Consider the following 13,196-nt stretch of genomic DNA (forward strand, 5'->3'; position numbering starts at 1 on the left):
AATGCTTTATCTAAGGTTAATGCTCGTTATGTGTGTGAGTAAAGCGCAGCCGTACATGAGTAACAGAACAGAAAAGGCACGTCTCTGGATTGTGAATCAGTTCAGCACAAACGCGAATTCGGTCAGCTACAGAAACGAGTCGATTGAATCAAAATGATTCTGTGTTCGGAGTCGCTCGAATCTCCTGGACCAACCCGAGTAAAACACGTTTGTGCGATGAGAGGAGTCTTACATATATTCTACAGATCAACTCACCCAGAGATTTAGTTTGCATTGATTTTTCTGTCTGTGGATTATTCTCCTGCTGAGGTCCCCGTGACTCACTGTAATAAAGATGGCGTTTATTAAAGAGGAGAGTGAAGACTTCAGGATTGCAGAAGTGTTCAGTCTGAAACAAGAAGATGCTGAGGAACAAACAGATTGGTTTCATCCTCAGATCTGAACTCTGAAGAAATGAATGGTGTTTCTGCAGAGTATTATGTGATTGTGATCAAACAGGGCTCCAGACCTACCTCTAGAGCTCTGCAGATGCTGTGTGGGGTGTTAAAATATAGATCATTTACTACTGATTTGCATTAATAAGTGCAGTTACTAATAATATTACACGTTTATCTCTTGGTAATGCACGTGACATTAAAGTACTGAGCTTGAGTTGGGAAGCATACACAATTCACTTTTCTTAACAACAGAAAGAAGTGCCACATTTTTATAGAGAAAACAAATATAGGTTATTCTACTCTCATTAATAGTACCGTTATACTTTTATAGTATTATATGTAACTGGCCGATAACTTCAGTGATTGTAGAAGGAACACGTTGTGTGCGATTCAGTCACAAATGGAAGAAAAGTGTTTTTTGTTATACCAGAATCAGAGCCACGTTTATTGCCCAGTACTGTATGTGTACGAGTACCAGGAATTTGTCTTGGGGAATTGGTGCTTGACAAAGACGATAGAAAAACAAGAATAAATAATAGCACAATGACATAAACCATTTTAAAATAAGACAAGTAAAAGCTATACAATAAGAGCAGAAAAAAATCAGGAAGATAAAAATATAAAATACAAAATAAACGTGAACATTAACTGAACATTGTGCAAAATGTGCAGCGAGGAGCCAGTGCAAAAGCTTACAGTCTGGGACGTGAGAATATAGCAGCCGGGGTTGTGTGTGTGTGTGTGTGTGTGTGTGTGTGTGTGTGTGTGTGTGTGTGTGTGTGTGTGTGTGTGTGTGTGTGTGTGTGTGTGTGTGTGTGTGTGTGTGTGTGTGTGTGTGTGTGTGTGTGTGTGTGTGTGTGTGTGTGTGTGTGTGTGTGTGTGTGTGTGTGTGTGTGTGTGTGTGTGTGTGTGTGTGTGTGTGTGTGTGTGTGTGTGTGTGTGTGTGTGTGGTGTTTATTTATTTTATTGAATGTGAAGTGTAATGTCCATGGGCGTGAGTAAGAAGCCCTGATGGGTCATGGGTGTTGTTGATAAGGACAGTTGCGGAGGGAAAGAAACTGTTTTTGTGGCGTGAGGTCCTGGTCCTGATGGACCGCAGTTGTGCTTCAAAAAGTTTGTGTCCAGGGTGAGAAGTGTCAGCCACAATCTGAACCACCCGAAGTGTACAGACTTTCTCAGCAGAGCAGATGACACGCTGCAGTCAGCTTTTGTCCTTGGCAGTGCCACAGCATACCAGATGGAGATGGAGGTGTAGAAGTGAACCAGCACTGTCTTTGGCAGGTTAAACTTCTTCAGCTGCCTCAGGAAGTGCATCCTCTGCTGTGCTTTCTTAGTTCGAGAGCTGATGTTGAAGAGGAGAGGAGAAAGAACACAGCACTGATGGTTCAGGGGTCAGAAACATGTTTCCCATTCTCACATGCTGCTTCCTGTCAGACAGGAAGTCTATGATGATGACTTAAATATGTCATATTACGCATTAAATTAGGAACAATAATATGAAAGTGGCATAAACAGAATTGTTACAATATGTTAAACCCCAGAATCAACTTCTGAATTGAAAGCCAATGAAACAATTCATTTCACTTAATTAAGCAACAATAACAAAAATATTTATTTTACATAAACCGTGAGATGTGAATGGCCAACGTTTAATTTGTTGCCTAAAAGTGGTTTTTCCCCATGTTCTTTAAAAGCACTATACTAACATTTTACTGCGATTTGTGTTGAAGTATGTTAATATTTACTGGATCAAAACACCAGCTTATGGAGACAAGAACCCCGAAACATTTGACCTGCTGACAGAGTTACTGCTGCTGTCTACATTTGTTCATTTAAAGGGCTTTGGTGAGCAAATAAAACGGCCAGTAACAAACTGCTACATCATTTATGATTAAAATCAAACTCTTTCAGTGTTTGTGGTATTAATTTGATTTGTACAGGTCTTAGAAAGTCTTAAATTTGAGCTTAAAAATCCTGCAGATACCCTGACAGACCAATGCTGCTCCAGTTCATTGCTGATCAAGTTCATTTAAATGCTGACTCACAAAAATCTGTTTTGGCTGGGGTTGAAATGCTTTCAAAAGCTTTCTTCACCAAATTAAGCTCTGTTGTAGGTCTTCCTTTGCCGATCAATTCTAATATTTCATTAAAAGTTCATCTTAAAAACGGTGTGGATAATAAATGAGCAAGTTCTCCTCATTAATGTTACTTGTATTCTCCACAGTGAGCAGCGCTAGATATGTTATTGCCACATTTTCCCCGAGAGATTTCCCCACAGCGGGCAGAAATTGTGATAAAGTGATAACAGACCCCGACCATTTAAAAGGGAAAATGTGATTGGCCGATTTTCCTGTCGTTTGAAATTCTCCTGTCATTGATTTACTGTTGCTTGGCCCTGTAATTTCATCACTGAGCCACCAATCACAGAGCTGAAAGCGTGATAGCGAGGAAACGGCCATCTTTCATTTCACCCTTCATTAGGGCTGGGCCATATACCGTGCATATATCTCAGTATTTTCGTTTTTGGATTTTAAAAATCTGTATTTAATATATATATATATTTAACTTACAGCCCAATGTTGTCCAACAAAACAATACATATTAAAGGCTATGAAAACAAATAAAGTGAGTGTAACCATGTAAGCCTTTATTATGTGCAGAAACGGGGAAAAATCACATTTCATTCTAACACTGTAACATTGCAATCTAAAAACAGAAATAAGGCTTTTAAAGCAGAAGTTAAATTCACTAAACTAAACATGAAAATAAATAAGAGCAAAAGCACAGGGTTGTGTTAGGCTATTTTGATTACCCCATTACAGTCACTTTACAGTCAGTGCTATCATAAAAATAGACTTACTTGTAGGTTTAAAACCCTACAGGTCACATTTATTGTCCAACTACAAATATTTCAGCGAAATGTATATTTTAGTCAGAATTATTGCACTCCTATTTAATTGAGCTCCGTCTGTTTGGTGCTCGTTCACTGAAGTCTGTGAAGTTTAGCGGAGAATCCCAAAGCAGAAGGCTCATGCACTCCTGACAGAAAAATGGAAATATTTCCATGGATTTCTAACATTTTCAGACGGAGAATATACCTGTGAAATGTAAGTTCAGCATTCAGGAAGACAGCACATCTCAAACACATTAAACAGCACGAGTAGCCTCTAGTGTCTCTGTCATCTTTCTGTCAGAGCATCTGACGGCCGAGCCGCTTAAACTAATGTGCCAAACCAAACTAAACTGTGTATTACCAGTTTTTAAAGGCCTTAATATGAAGCTTGTCACATGTTTAGAACAAACTGGAATATGCACTTTCTCCTCAGCAGCTCAGTCTGTGTCCTCCGCTATATTTTCAGATGCGCTCGTATCAAACTACTGTATATCCATATAAACCGTATTGCCTCATATCGAATCGCTTATAAAGAAAATATCGATATATCGTTTGAACTCGATATACCGCCCAGCCCTACCCTTCATGTTCCAACACAAACTGAATATAGTTTTGAAGGCTTGAAACCACGGAGTGTCTTTAAAAGCCCTCTTTTGTGCAGAACTACTTCCTTCCGCCAAGGATTCAGAAGTCGACAGTGTAACACAGGGCCGTGCAGAGAGCTTTGGAGGGGCAGGTGCTCCGAGTATAAGAGGGGCACATGGAGCAGGGCTTTAATAGAGCTGTGCTCTTGCTGATGTGTGTATCGAAACGGGTGCTTCTGTACTGATAGCAGCAAATGCCCTGACGCAGTTTTGAAAAAGAAACAGAATAGAAAAGACCATTTTAAGTTTAAAAGTAAAAAAAAAATTTCTTTGCACCACTTAATCACTCTAGAATTAGAAACGGAATTATATTAGGCCTATTATTATTATTATTATTATTATTATTGAGTTTACAGGGTATGGTGGTTTTGCTGTTGTAAACACTACTGTTGTTGTAAAAAATGTATTTATTTATTTTTAAATATTGTCTTATTTAAAATAGATTTATATTCTAATCCTGTTCTGAATTTATTCATTTTCTGAATGATAATGATAATAAAAACAGTATTGATAAGTATAAATCGGAGGATGAGAAAATCAGTATAAGCCTGTTTTATCAGTGTTGTGATAATTATTTTTAAGACACTCTATGTTTTTTTAGATAAATACTGTAATAATAAAAGTTTAAAGTAATGGTTTTTAGTCAGAAAACATAAAGACAAGACCCCTCGACGCCCTTTAAACTTTTCCCAATCAAACAGCAAGAACGAAAGAGAACAGGTTAGCTGCATTTTTAATATTTAATTTTAATTAAATGTAAATTCATCCCCCGCACTTTATTCGGGCGGTGTGTTCACGTAGAGGTTTCTAGATTTAAATTCAAAGAGACAGTATTGATATTCTTTGCACTAGATAGTCTAGTCCTAACCCTAACCGTCATATAATTATTATTAGTAATAATAACAATAATAGTAGTATTAATAATAATAAATGCTTTGGTAACACTTTAGATTAGGCAACACGTTAACTATTAACTAAAAGTTTTCCCTAAATAAACTCCTAATTTGCTGCTTATTAATAGTTAGTATGGTAGTTGTTAAGTTTAGAAATGGGGTGGATTAAGGGATCTAGAATATGATCATGCAGAATAAGACATTAATATGTGCTTTAGAAGTACTAATAAACAACCAATATGCTAGCAGTACGCATGCTAATAAACAACTAGTTAATAGGGAATAGTGTTCCCTGATATAAATTGTTATCAGTACTTTACGTTACAGTACGCAATGGTAAAATATTTATTTAAGTTGGTTATTGTTTATAATTTAATAAATATTTGAAAGCTTTGAATAATAATGATTGTTGTTGTCTTGACATATTGATTGGGTTCCCTGGAGGGGTTGAAGGTACAGGTTTTGTCCTTAGCTCATCACATGCCTGTTGTGTAGTTGTATAGCTGAGAGCGGCAACAGTTCATTTTAGCTTAAGTCCATCAGTTAAGACTGCGCCCTAATCAAACACATCTGAACAAACTAATCTATATTTTCAAGATCACTACATAGCTACTGGCAGGTGTGTTTGATTAGTTCTTGGAGTATGTCAAATAGAAAGCAGCATCAATTTGCTGACATGGAGTTTTTGTGTCACATAGCGTTGTGCCGCATCCAGTGTAGACAGAAATACTGACTATTATGGGTTCTGTTGCGTTTTGCCGCATTGTGCCGCATTAAGTGTGACAGCTGAGGCTGTTTTTAGTTTAGTTAGTTTAACTGTTTTGCCATCACTGATATTCTTGATTTTTACTAGCCCCCCCATCCATTTTCTTTTTAGTTGTTTTTGTTTAAACTCAGTCTCCAAATCTGCCATAACCGCTTTGTGTGCAATTAGAAATGCAAAACGCATTTAGAAAGTACTCTAGACACTGCATTTTAAAACATTATTTGCTGACCCTGCAACCTCTCCATCACATTAAGGTGGAAGAATCCTGTCTTTCAAACTTTAGAAACGTGATTATTAAAGAAAAAATAAATGTCAACACAACACCTGTGTTCTTAACTGTGGGAAATCACATAACTGCACATCCTTTGAGATCTAGAATCTTGTGTGTGAAGGTTTTTGATCCAATAATTAACACTTGTGTTTAGGCATAATTTAATAAAAGAAACGATTTATATCATTAATACACTCTGTTAACTGAGAGAGTTAGGAAGTTTTGTTGTGGAGAAATATGAAACTGAGTGTCATCTATATAACAGCGAAATCTAATGAAAATGTCTCTTAGGAGAAGCACATTCAAGGGGAAAAGCAGAGGACCTAATACTGAGCCCTGTGGCACACCATACTTGTGTTAGATGGGGCGTCTCTTCATTTACTCAAGCAAAGTGGTAGCGGTTAGATAGACAGGTCCTAAACCATGCTAATGCTTGTCCACAAATGCCAACATAATTGTCAAGCTATACAAGAGAATGTAGTGGTGACAAAAGATCTAATAGCTTTAGAAGAGAGATGTTACATTAATTAGCACAATCTCTGTGCTACAGTGGGGATTAAATACTGAATTAATTTTCTCAGAGATACTATTATTATGCAAAACTAAGTACAGTTGAAAGGATAGTATTTTCCTAATATTTTAGTCATGAATGGTAGATTTAAGATCAGTCTATAAATAAAGATGTGGGTATGGATCTTAGTAGTATACAGTATTGTATCATAGATGTTTTTAGTTTTGATGATGTGTGTTGGTTTTGATTCTTTAAATGTCTGAAATGTTTGCATGTCTGCTGCTTTGTGCCATTAAACTGGTGTTAATTTTTATTTGTCTTTTTGCCTTAGATCTGATGCCACTGCAAGAGGAGCATGAAGTACTGAATGAAAGGGAAGAGAACGATCAGTTTAAGAGTCATACTTTCATAACTGGAGAAAAATCTTTCAGGAGCTCACAGACTGAAAAGATACGAAAAAAAGCTCAGAAGACTAGAGGTCATTTCACCTGCTCTCAGTGTGGAAAGAGTTTCAGTCAACCTGATCACCTTAGAGCCCACGTGGGAATTCACACTGGAGAGAAGCGTTTCGCCTGCCAACAGTGTGGAAAGAGTTTCGCTCAAAATAGAAACCTTAGGATCCACATGGGAATTCACACTGGAGCGAAGCGTTTCGCTTGCCAACAGTGTGGAAAGAGTTTCGCTCAAAATAGAAACCTTAGGATCCACATGGGAATTCACACTGGAGAGAAGCGTTTCGCCTGCCAACAGTGTGGAAAGAGTTTCGCTCAAAATAGAAACCTTAGGATCCACATGGGAATTCACACTGGAGAGAAGCGTTTCGCCTGCCAACAGTGTGGAAAGAGTTTCGCTCAAAATAGAAACCTTAGGATCCACATGGGAATTCACACTGGAGAGAAGCGTTTCGCCTGCCAACAGTGTGGAAAGAGTTTCGCTCAAAATAGAAACCTTAGGATCCACATGGGAATTCACACTGGAGAGAAGCGTTTCGCCTGCCAACAGTGTGGAAAGAGTTTCGCTCAAAATAGAAACCTTAGGATCCACATGGGAATTCACACTGAAGAGAAGCGTTTCGCCTGCCAACAGTGTGGAAAGAGTTTTGTTCAGAATAGAAACCTTAAACAGCACATGACTGTTCACAGTGGGGAGAAGCCTTTCGCATGCCAGCAGTGTGAAAAGAGCTTTAAAACAGAACGGAACCTCATATATCACACTCGCACTCACACTGGAGAGAGGCTGTATAAATGTGATCAGTGTGGAAAGAGTTTCAACATAAAATAAGCTTTAATAATCACTTGAAGGTTCACTCGGGAGAGAACCATTTTGCATGTCATCAGTGTGGAAAAAGTTTCACTGAGAAAGGAAACCTCAAAACCCACCTGAGACATCACACTGGAGAGAAGCCTTTCACTTGCACTCAGTGCGGAGATAGTTTCACATATAAAAGAGATCTCGACTCTCACATGATAAGTCACACTGGCAAAAGCCCTTTCACCTGCAAACAGTGCGGGAAGGTCTTCAAATGCAAAGTTAACCTCGGGTATCACATGCTCATTCACACTGGAGAGAAGTCGTTCACATGCGATCAGTGTGGAAAGAGTTTCAGACATAAAATAAGCCTTAATAACCACTTGAAGGTTCACTCGGGAGAGAACCATTTTGCATGTCAACAGTGCGGGAAAAGTTTCACTGAGAAAGGAAACCTCAAAACCCACCTGAGACATCGCAGCTAACTGACAGTGGCAACAGCAGCAGCAGCTTAAATTAAGCCAGTACAATTTAAAACGATAATATATTAATAATAATTAACATAAAATGTTTTCAAGCTGCTATGCATGCTGGGAACTTGTGCAATATTGTTCAATGTAAAATAGTTTGTTCCGATGACTCGATTTGAAAAGTTGGGAAAACATGTTGTGAACAAAACTTGAATATCTAAGTAAGGTAAACAAAACAACTTTTGCTAGTGACATGTTTAGAGTATTTTTGTTCAGTTCACACAAAAACTTAAACTGACTTCTACTAAAAATGATTTGTTCATTGGTTTTTTACATTGGTTAGTGGAACTTTTTGAAAGTTGGATTTTTTACAGTGTATCTACGGTGGTAAAGCAGTGCAAAACAAATCACAATTCTGAAAACAAAATAACGGTTCAGATAACACAATGACAAATCCTAAAACAAAATAACTCTCCGAAAACACAACGACAAATCAGACAAAACGTAAGAGGTAGGTATAGTTTGAGAATTGATTACTTACCGCTGACTGGACGAGACATCTGTCAATCAAGGTATACAGGAAGTACAGCAGGCTAGCGGTAGAAAGTTCAGAGGTGTTTTTAAAGTAGCTCAGTATAAATATTGCCCTTTCTGTGGAATAAAATATGACAAGGTTCCAAAGTTCTGCGGATCATGTGGAAAAAATCTCAAGGTTTTAAGTCGTCAAGTCACCTTTATTTATATAGCGCTTTTAACAATACAGATTGTGCTGTCCATCAAACGCTGTTCCGTTACTGACAGGATTTCATCATTCTTCTGCTGATCAAGGTAACAGAGTAATCATTCATTTTCCATATTTCAAGTTATGCCTGTACATACACATTCACATGTGTGCGGTTTCGAAACTCGGCTGCTGAGCAGATAACAGTTACATGTGTAGCAGTTGGCAGATGTTTTAGTCTACAAATTTGCTATATATATATTAGGGCTGTCAATCGATTAAAATATTGAATTGTGATTAATCGCATGATTGTCATGAGTAAACTCGTGATTAATTGCAACTTAATCGCACATTTTTATCTGTTCTAAATGTACATTAACTTGATATTTTTCAAGTTTTTAATACTCTAATCAACATGGGCATGGACATATGGATGCTTTATGCAAATGTATGTTTATTATTATATTAGTGAAACCATACTCAACATAGAGCATGAAGACTAGACATGTTTCAAGGGTCATAGATGTTTTTCAAAGAACATGTTCATGTCTATTAGACACATGAAAACAGAAATACCAGGTTCCCATTACTTCTCTTGCTTTGCACTGAGCAATACTTACTGAAGGACAAATTATTCAATTTCCCGGTCAAACTCCACATATTAGAAGATTAAACCAAAAAAGTAAACTAGAGATTCCTATTAATGATCTGCTTTTAGACATTCATTAAGAGCGAAATTACACAACATGGCGCCCAACGTGGGGCTCGAATACATGGAGTCGAAAATTCAAGGATAATGGAAAACGTGTAGTAACCCAGAAAGTCCTTGCAGATCACGACCACAATAGTAGTCCAGAAGGACTGTTGTCTTTTTCGCGCGCACAGGCTTAAGTAAAGACCTGAGGGAAGCGCAAGTCAAACAAAAGAGAAACAAAAGGAAAGACCCTGTTGTTAAGGAAGAATAGCAGGTTTCAGCTCTCCTTAAGAAAGCCCTGTTAAAAACAAAGGAAATTGACCAACGATTATACAAGACTTATGATGATACTACATTTGTTGTTGATACAGGGGCTCAAATAACCGTCATAAAACCGACAGAAAAACACGACGAATTTGTAGAAGTAAAACAAAAGAAGGAAAATGGGAATAGACAGAGCAAATGGAATGTGCCCGTCTGAAATTAATCAGAATGGTTCTTAATAGTGGTGCACTAGAGAGGCGCGACGAGGCAATTCCCTTACAAGTCGAGGTTTCAGAGACAGAGGATGAGGTCACATTAACGCTCTCAAATGAGGGAGGAAAGTGCCCTATCGTTGTTTGAACTTCTATGCATATATTTTTGGAAATGTGCGCATGTGTGTATGCTGTGCTTAGTGTAATGATGTAATGGAATTGCAACCCGCCAAAACAAAGGGTATGACCAAGTGTTTTGAGTGACTTGCATTTATCCAATAGAGAGTTTCAATAGATGCTTTGCAGGAGAGGGATTTTGTATACGCCCTCTTCTATATAATCGAGTGCTTTATGATTTTGCGGGGCCGAGAAACGGGTGAAGAATACACGCTGTTACTTTCTTGATTTTTGCTTATGAGTTATTGATTTTAATAAAGCGAAGTACAGATGGGGGAAAAGTGTATACATAAGGTTTATTGGTTCATTAAGAGCGAAATTACACAACATTACACAAGCCTGTTCCTCTCAGCCGCTCACTGAACAGAGCAGATGCAAAACCTCGCGCTCACGTGGCAGTACCGGCGAGTCTCAGAAACTAAATAAGGTTTGTCCAATTATGTGTTATGTATTGTTGCTAGACGCTTTTTTGAAAAAAAAGTCTCTGAATCTAGTGACAAAGTCGCTAAGTTGTCAACACTGTGCGTCTCCATTTCTCCAACTACGGGTGAGGCCAAGGGTCAAACAGAAAATGTGCGTTGCGTTAATCGTGCGTTAATAAAATTAGTGCCGTTAAAATGAGTTTGTGTTATTAACACGATAATTTTGACAGTGCTAATATATATACATATATATATATTAGTGCTGGGCAACGATTAAAATGTTTTGTGCGATTAATCGCACAATTTATGCGATTAATCGCATTGTTATGCCCAAAATTCAATAATGCATTCAAAAGTAGTGTTGTGCACTTTTTTCATTTAAAAGTACTGCTATATGAACAAAAGTGCAATAACATTTGGTTTGCAAACACTTTAACCTGATAACCTGCACGAGGACGCCAATGTCCACTGAATGTCCAATGAAGTGCGGTAAACAAGATAGGGACCGTCTAAAACGTTCTAATTTTTTTCATTATGTGCACACAGACAACTACATTTTAGTCAACTATAGATGTACCGGCAAATATCAGTCACATTATGTCTTCTAATGCTCCTTTAGCAACAATAAAAATTACAATATAATGATGATGTTTGAAAAGATGTTTAGGAAATGATCAATAATGAACATGTACATGAACTGCAATTTGGTAACAATACAGACAACTGGAAAATCATGTATAATCTCCTGAACAGAGTTAATCGCATCATTTTACAACTGTTGTTATTTATTTATTTGCCTCAAAATGAACAAGAATTGTGTTGATGTGTTGGTTTTAACAATGACATATGATTTATTTCAATAGGTTTTGAAAGCATGGGTCGACTACTCCAAAGCAAGTTGGAACATCTTGTCTGGAGCCTACAGAACATACTGCAGCACATGTCTTGCTGTTTTATTCACCTCTGTTTTTCTGGTTTAAAGTGTGATAAAGACTTAACAGTGTTCTCCAGGTGTTGAATGAAAAGAATGGCTAAAATATGTTTTATGTTTTCCTGTTGAATGACATCTTCGTTTAACAGACAACTGGAAAATCATGTATAATCTCCTGAACAGAGTTAATCGCATCATTTTACAACTGTTGTTATTTATTTATTTGCCTCAAAATGAACAAGAATTGTGTTGATGTGTTGGTTTTAACAATGACATATGATTTATTTCAATAGGTTTTGAAAGCATGGGTCGACTACTCCAAAGCAAGTTGGAACATCTTGTCTGGAGCCTACAGAACATACTGCAGCACATGTCTTGCTGTTTTATTCACCTCTGTTTTTCTGGTTTAAAGTGTGATAAAGACTTAACAGTGTTCTCCAGGTGTTGAATGAAAAGAATGGCTAAAATATGTTTTATGTTTTCCTGTTGAATGACATCTTCGTTTAACATTAAACTATCACAGTATCACAATTCATGTGCATTGATTGATGTTCACAGTCCTGCGGAAATATCACTGTCCATGGTTCTGAATCCATCAGATTATGGACAAGTACTCAGAAAGCATGACAGCAAACAGAATGTTTATTTTGGGTGAACACTTCAGAAAGTAGTGGCAAGACTTTCTTCAAGATGGTTTATAAATAAATTGTGAATCACATATATATTCAATTTGTACTATCACTGTGTTTTATGGCTTTCTTCAATGACACATCATCCAGTTCAATAGATTTTGAGAGGACCACACGACACCGCTCCAAAACAAGTTGCAAAATATTTATCTGACCTAAAATTACATACTACAAATCTTTAGTGTGCAATTATTTGCTCTATATGTTTAATTTCTACACAGTAAATTCCCGAGTGTTAAATGAATACTGCTCGGAGCATATATGGTCCCACTCTAAAAGAGTGTTAAAGTAACACTGAAGCAGTTAAAGTTAATGAGATAATTCTGTGATTAATTAAGTGCTGATTGAGCATTAGTGATGAACAGCTGCTGTTAACAAGCAGAATCACTGAAGAAAAGAGAAACACAAGAACTACAACTGACTTCAGCCACAGCCTGAAGAACTGAAATAAAAGAAGACATTAAATCTCTCAAGATCTCAGCAGAAGATGATTAATCATCTCCACAAACAACATCACCAGCTTCACACATTACTAACCAGTTAGACTTTATTTCTGGAGTATCTAAAACAGAATTAATGTTTAGATGTTTTTACCGTTTTTGTGAATAGTGGTTGCTTAGGTTGCCTCTTGACCCTTGACTTTTTAAGTTTAAGTTTCTCTTTTACTTTTATAAATATGGCTCATAAAGAGGTTTCAATCCTGGCACTCATAGACATGAAGAATCAGCATGTGAATCTCAGCAATGGTGACAAGATATTCTGATGATGTTTATGTGATTTTTGAACGTGACAAAACAAGGCAGTAAAAAGTCACAACAAAAAATAAAAGCAAATAGTAAAAATAAAAGAAAATACTAAGACAATGCAGCTGCAAGTTATCAAGTATGTTTACACACACAAGGAATTTGACTTGACGACAGGAGCTTCCAGTGTAGAAGAAAGTACAAACATAG

General features: G+C 37.2%; 1 pseudogene; it reads left to right on the forward strand.

Annotated features, from left to right (window-relative positions):
* The first annotated feature begins 327 nt into the window (after positions 1-327).
* Positions 328-8,148, forward strand: LOC107700958 (gastrula zinc finger protein XlCGF57.1-like; annotated as a pseudogene).
* Positions 8,149-13,196: the final 5,048 nt, after the last annotated feature.

Source organism: Sinocyclocheilus anshuiensis, unplaced genomic scaffold (assembly GCF_001515605.1).
Source record: "Sinocyclocheilus anshuiensis isolate Anshui unplaced genomic scaffold, SAMN03320099.WGS_v1.1 scaffold1550, whole genome shotgun sequence".
In the NCBI taxonomy this organism is placed as follows: domain Eukaryota; kingdom Metazoa; phylum Chordata; class Actinopteri; order Cypriniformes; family Cyprinidae; genus Sinocyclocheilus; species Sinocyclocheilus anshuiensis.